This window comes from Pinus tabuliformis, chromosome 2_2 (assembly GCF_031772625.1).
Source record: "Pinus tabuliformis cultivar Carrire ecotype Pingquan chromosome 2_2, CPIR1, whole genome shotgun sequence".
Taxonomy (NCBI): domain Eukaryota; kingdom Viridiplantae; phylum Streptophyta; class Pinopsida; order Pinales; family Pinaceae; genus Pinus; species Pinus tabuliformis.
In genome coordinates, this window is record NC_142300.1 from 927,872,106 (window position 1) to 927,879,168 (window position 7,063).

General features: G+C 38.7%; 1 pseudogene; it reads left to right on the forward strand.

The window, feature by feature from the left end:
* Nucleotides 1–862: 862 nt before the first annotated feature.
* Nucleotides 863–3,955, forward strand: LOC149196140 (3-phosphoinositide-dependent protein kinase 2-like; annotated as a pseudogene).
* Nucleotides 3,956–7,063: the final 3,108 nt, after the last annotated feature.

The following is a 7,063-nucleotide window of genomic DNA, read 5'->3' on the forward strand; positions in this document are numbered from 1 at the left end:
AAAACATTTCCAGCTTTGACCTTTTCCTTCAATTGAGCAGTGCCTTTTCCTTTTATGACTGCAGGGGTATCATTTCCAAAAGAGACTTTCTTTCCCTTTTCTAAAACACTATATGATTCAAGTTTTTCTTTATCACCTGTCATGTGCTTTGAACATCCACTGTCAATATACCATTGATTTTCCTATCCTTCTACATGAAAAGCTATTCCACATCTTTCTGGTTGTGGTTCCTGTTATCACTGAAAATGCTGTTGTCAAAATTTTTTTAGTCTAGCTTAAAGTCAGAGCAGTTTCGCAGCGCCAGAATTCTTTTTAGCAGTTTCGCAGCGCTACCTGTTTGAGTGGTTTCGTAGCGTGCTACGAAACTGGGGATTTGTTCGAGTTTTCAGTGGAGGCCCGAATCCTAGCATGCTTATTGTACAGAGTTCTACTTCCCTCCAGGAATGTTGATGAGAGCAGGGACAGTGTATTCAAGGAGACACCCTATGATGATGCAGCTATTGTGGGATTGGCATCAAGTACATTAAGGGAGTTATCTTTGAATTCTGGCTCATGGGTGATTGTGAAGGATGTACATACTAATGTGGGAGACTTGCAAGAGATTTTGTGTTGAATCCTCCAGACAAAGAATCTATTAAATTCCATAAATCATAGAGTGTTTGACATTTGGAATTGTCTTTTCACAATCTGTAACCTCTTTCACAAAACAGGGTGCCACAATGGATTGAAAGATTGGAAAAATATTTATGATAAAGTTCATGTTCACACCATGTTCTAGGATAAAGATAAGAATACTTCGGCGTTTCAATCTGAGGATGATTGATTTTTCTGTCATAGGTGACCTCTAAGGTAGGTAAGCGCCATGCAGGTGTTGGTATCAATGCATGAGAAGGATGGAAGCGTATGATTCAAGTGAATTATCAACTGGAACTACATCAGCAATACAAATCAAGGTGGTAATGGAGAAGTGGCTCAAGGCTTTGCTGCTTTTCCTAATACACCGGTTGCTTATTCTGTTTAGTGGCTCAAGGCTTTGCTGCCTTTCCTAATACACCGGTTGCTTATTCTGTTTCCTCTTAGTCCATCACTTCAGTGTTCACATAAGGTTGAAGAACGATTTGTCACCTTAAATACTGGTATTTGTGAGATCGCTTTGGAGATTACAAATTGGGTTGCCATTAATTGTCTTCCTACTGAAAGAGTTCTTCAATTCATGGAGAATTCATTAGAGGGCCAGATGCTGCCAGCAGACTCAAAACGGTTTTTTGAAAAGCATGTTGTTTCCTTAGTTCCTTTTATTCCAAATCTCATACTGAATGTATCTGTAGACTGGAAAGAAAGGCTATTGAAGGCTTTTACACGAGCATTTGCAGAGTGTAACTCAAGTTCGACAATGAAGCTCTCATACCTCTCTTCAATTGAAAACATGTTTTTTTTTTCATGATGTACGAGATAGTCTTCTTCTAGTGTTTCAAAGGGAATTGGTCAATTTGTTTCCGAAGCTGTTATGGGAGTTGAGGCATGACAACCCCAATGCATCCAAGGCTGTATTGAGGGTTCTTCTTCATATTGGTCGTTCTGCTCCTGTAGATTCTATGCTGCATGCAGAATATACGAAATTACAGCCAGTGTTACAAATAGGCAGCGTTGTGTTTATTTCTGCAGGGGATCACGTTTTTCTTAGACTGGGATACACAGCACCTCCTTCTTGGTATTATTCTCTGAAATAAAAATGTTTTGGAGCTATTGTAACTACTTGGCTTATGCGAAATGCATTGCAGTCGTTTTTCCAAGGCACACGGGCTTTTAAAATGACTGATATAAATGAAAATGTCGTGAGTATTATTAAGCACGTTGGTTCATTATTAATGTACATATTGAAGACATGAAGGTGCTCTTATGAAATGCAACGATTAATGCCAAGTGTCAAGTAGTTTTATAAAGATTTAATTGCCACAAGGCCGCCATGGCTAGTGACACTGGGATAGAGATGTGGCATAAAGGCTGGAATGATATTGACTGATGTCGTTAAAAGATGAGTGCGCATTGAATAAACACAGAAGGAAGGTTGGATTTGGAGGAGAGATAGAATGGCGCTTTTATAGTTTGCAAGGATTAGTTCAGGGTTTTCCAGAATCCGTCTTTCGGGCAAACTGTTAATATTGATGAATATTTGACAGATAAGAGAGTATCATAAAATCGCTGCTGTCGTGGTGTTGCTCAGGTGCGCGCTGTACATTCCATTCTGTGGAAGTTAATCAGATCAGAGGGTTTTTGTTAAGGTCCTTCGATCTTGTGAAACGCCTATGATTAGAGTTCTTTCAGATATGGAAAAATAAAGCTCGTTTTTGGGGGTTTCAATTGTGGATTGAATCGTGCAGAAGTTGTGAATTTTGATCTTGTAGATTGGCTACCACATGGTGGGTTTGCAGTGGAAATGCTTCTGACATTTACAATAAAGATTTGGATCGTTGGTCAGTGAGCAGGAACCCAAACGCTCCCAAGGGAACAGAAGGCTAGAGTTTGCATGGTTAAATTGTTGAAGCCATGAAGCCACATTTAATTGGAATGACAGGTCTCGGGGAAATCCATTGCCGTTGTACCATTCCCCTATTTCTGCATTGAGCTGCCATATTCACTGGTATGCTTGGGAATAAGTTGGGAAGGTACAACATTTATGAAGGAATAACTTCAACTTATGGAATGGAAGGTCACCGTGCTAGGATATGATTTAGAACTTTCATCTTTCTTATTCCTTGATTGAGAGGGTGTCATCTTCACAAATTTGTTTGCTAACCAATCTGCAATCTGTAACATGTTTGCAATCTTCATAGTACTGTCATGGAATGTTGCTTCCTATCCTGGGATGGGATTCAAATCGTGCTGTTAAGAAATCTCGTATTTCAGAGGATGAAGTACGTTTCTATATTGCAGAGATTGTGGATGTCCTTGAGTACCTTCACAAAGTAGGACTGATACACCGAGATGTAAAGAGAATATACTTCTTACTGCAGATGGACATGTGAAACTAGCAGATTTTGGCAGTGTAAAACCAATGGAAAACACCTCAATTTCAATTATTCCGACTACGTCAAACGAGAAGGCCTGCACATTTGTTGGTACAGCTGCCTATGTTCCGCCAGAGGTCCTTAAGCATGCACCTCCAACAATTGGAAACGATCTATGGGCACTGGGTTGCACTTTGTATCAGATGCTGTCTGACATATCACCCTTTAAAGATGGCAGTGAGTGGCTCACATTCCAAAGGATCATGGATAGAGATTTCAAATTTCCTGAATATTTTTCTTCTGAAGCACGGCACCTTATTGATTGTTTGCTGGATATGGACCCATCTAAAAGATTGGCTTCTGGCCCTGAAGGGTATGCTTCTCTCAAGAGCCATCCTTTCTTCAAGGGAGTTGACTGGGATAATGTTAGGGGTATGCTGGCTCCAAAGTTAGCCCCACCATTAACTGTTGACAAGGAAGATGAAGCTGAAGATGCTGGGTGGCTTCTTTCACATGCTGGATGTGGTTCTACTAATGATGAAGCACCTCCCAAAGAGAAAGAGTTGGCCTCATCATCAGTGGCAGTAGAGAATAAGGAGCACAAGGCTAAATTTTCTACTATCGATGCTTTTGACTCTAAATGGGAGAAATTTCTAGATCCAGGGGAGTTCATTGTGATGGTTTCATTGGTTAAGAAAATTCGGAAACTTTACAACAAAAAGATGCAGCTGATTCTGACAGACAAGCCGAAGTTGATATATGTAGACCCAGTCAAATTGGTACAGAAGGGTGAGATAGTTTGGTCTGATAATCCTAAGGAGCTTAATGTCCAAGTGTTGAATTCTTCCAACTTTAAGATCTGTACTTTGAAAAAGACCACCTCATTTGAAGATTTGAAGACAGCAAGGAATACTACAGTGACTTTATGTTCCAGTTGGGATTTATGAAGCTTTTTATTGGTTTGATGCTAATCAAGTTTGCTGTGATATGTAATGACAGAAGCAAGCTTCATCTTCTTAAAACTATTTAGGTTCCTAATAGCTGTACAAATGTCTGAAGAGATCATGAATCTAAGCAGAAAACGCTTCAAAGATACATAGGTTCTGTTTTGACATCTACAGCAGTTTCGTAGCGCGCTACGAAACTGCTGTAGAATGCTGTTTTGTGAAAAAACAATGAATTTTGATGATGAGGTCAGCTAATGGTAAAAGAAAGTCTCAAACACAGGAGGGAGATTATACATGGATTTCATAACAGCTCAAACAGTGACAGGTGTAGGTCTTGAAGGGAAAATAAAATATTTTGTTTATTTTCATAAAGTTTTCTCAAAGGCACTTTATGACCGAGCTACTAGGGTATTGGTGGGGTTACCAGAATGTTCGGTTGGTACACCTGTTTGGTCCATGAAGCATCCAGATCATATGGCATATGGTTATTATGTGTTGTCATTAAAGGTTTAAAGAGTTTGGAGCGTGGTATTTATATGATGAAGGAAAATGGGAAACAGAGACCGTTAAAATAGGAGCACATCTTTTGGTCAATTAATGAGCCATCAGCGCTTTCAAGTATCCAAAATCAGTATTCATTGTATCTGTAGCTCAGCCTTCTCAACTCAAGCAGCAAAAGGACATGTGTCAAGAGCCAGAAAAGCATCATGCTACGAGGAGCAAAGATTGTGGATTTTGATTAAATGAAAACTATTTGTAATTTCAGTTTAGCCATTATGTAATTAATAAATTAGTTATGCAATAGATAGGGATAGGGAATAGCCATCTTCGAGGCTCCCCTCATGCTGGAGGAGGAAGCTCGAGGTGATTTAGTTTGCTTGCCTATATATGGATCAGGATTAGGATGTAGAAAGGGGTTGGACATTTTATACAAAAACAGAGTTGTTTTGGGCCATTGTAAGACTTTTGACAGTAATAGTAAAACAGTGTTGATCTCTTCTCAAGATTCTCGATGGATTATTGTGTTCAAATATAATGATGGTGTTCTATATTTTATGTTCTTTTACAGCCTTGTTGTAACACAATCACTCAGAATTCATAAACTTATGCTCTGACTTCCTGTGTGTTTGGAAAGCTGTGGTTTTGATGGAGTATGTTTGACATGTAATGCAAAGAGCCTTGATTTCCATGAGATGACTATGTTTTTCTTGTTTACTTAGTATATGAGACTCCATAGCCCAATGAGAACCAGTTTGATATGTTTCCAACCAGCTTATGCTTTCATGAATGAATAAAGAGTTAGCCATCTGTTGTAGTGAAGGATTTTATCAAGAGTTTGTGAGAGAGCCCTCTCTGATCAAAGAGGCTAAGCTTTGATCTAAAGTTAGGTTGAAAGAGTTACATGAAATCTTGCTTGGTTGCAGCCCTCAGTAGTGATTTTGTGATAACAGTTCCTTTATCCTCCATGTTCTAGTGCTTGAGGCTTGTTCCTTTGTCTACCGAAACCTGCTCCTGCATTCAGAATCTTCATGACCGAAGTTATTACAAATAGAACATTCGATTTCACTTTCAAGAGCCGAAAAGTTGTTATAGGTTCTTTTCGTAATCCCAGTCATACTTCTTTGTTTTTGAGCTTCTCTAGTCATGATTGTCTTATAAGCAACACATTGAGCTGCTTTGTGACCAAAGTTATGGCAAGAAAAACATTGTCCATTAAAAAAACTTCCGCGGTTATCAAATCTACCAGCCATATGGTTGTAGTTTTTATTGTCATCCTTTCTTGAGGCAGATTGATAAGATCTTACCTGTGGCTGAATGTAGCTTTTGTTCATCCTTAAGGAGGATTGCCCTTGATTTACCTCGTAGTCTTTGTTTATTCTTGAGGGAATTCGTCCCTGTTTTACCTGGTGATCTTCATTTGGCTTTTGTTCATATCTCCTTGCTGCATCGAGATAACTGTTTGAGGTGGATGCTTGAGATGTTTCTCCATTATACCCTAGACCTGTCTTGATTGGTGGAGAGCGCTGTACATTGATGATCTCATCCAGAGTTTCAGATCCTTTAACAAATTTAATATTTAGAGCCTTTGTTTTCTCAATTTCTTTTCGAAGCCCAACAATTTCACATTCTAGCTTTTCAAGAGATTGTTCCTTTTCATCAAGTTGGATTTGCAAAGTGTCAATGATCATATTCTTTTCTTCCAAACAAGTTTTGAATCTAGAAATCTCTTCATAAAAACCATCTACATCTATAGCATCCATGTAATCATTGTCTTCAAAATCCATTAAAAGTTTATAGTTGTTACCTCGTTCATCTTCATCACTATTTGAAAGACCATCACTATCTTCATGAGTGTAGTAACTTTTCTTATTTGCATTCAATTTCTTGTTCCATCTAATAGGTTCCTTTTCTTTATCCTTGTGCGGACATTTGGCAGCATAATGACCGACTCACCCACAAGCAAAGCATTTGAAGGGTAACTTACCTCTAAATCTTCCAGTACCTCGTTGAAGTTTCTTGACAAAATTTGATTCTTCTTCCTCTTCTGATGCATGTCCTAACTCATAGTAGTCTCCTTTGCCTGAAGCCTTGAAAGCTGCTTCTCTCCTGTCTGATGGTCCTCCTTTCCTCATTTCATAAGCAGTTAGAATGATGTGTAGTTGTGACATGGTAAGATTTCGTAGATTTTCCTTTTCCTCCATTACAGAAACTTTAGATTCAAATCTAGGGGACAAAGATCTTATAACTTTTTCAACCACAACAGCCTCTTTTATTTCTTCACCCAAGCTTTTCATACAATTAACAATCTCATCTACACAAAGGAAATAGTTAGCCACACTTTCATCATTGTGCATTCTGAGATTTTCATACTGAATCCTGAGGGTTTGAAGTTTTGCTCGTTTTACCTGTTCATCTCCTTCGTAGCTCAAAACAATCTTGTCCCATATTTCTTTTGCGGATTTATATTGCATAACCTTCACGAATTCTGATTGAGATAGGCATCCCAACAGAGTATTGACTACCTTTGCATTTGTTTCATATTTCTTCTTCTCAGCCGAATCTGTAGGAGTTGCTGAAGGAAAAGTGTACCCTGTATCTATGATATCC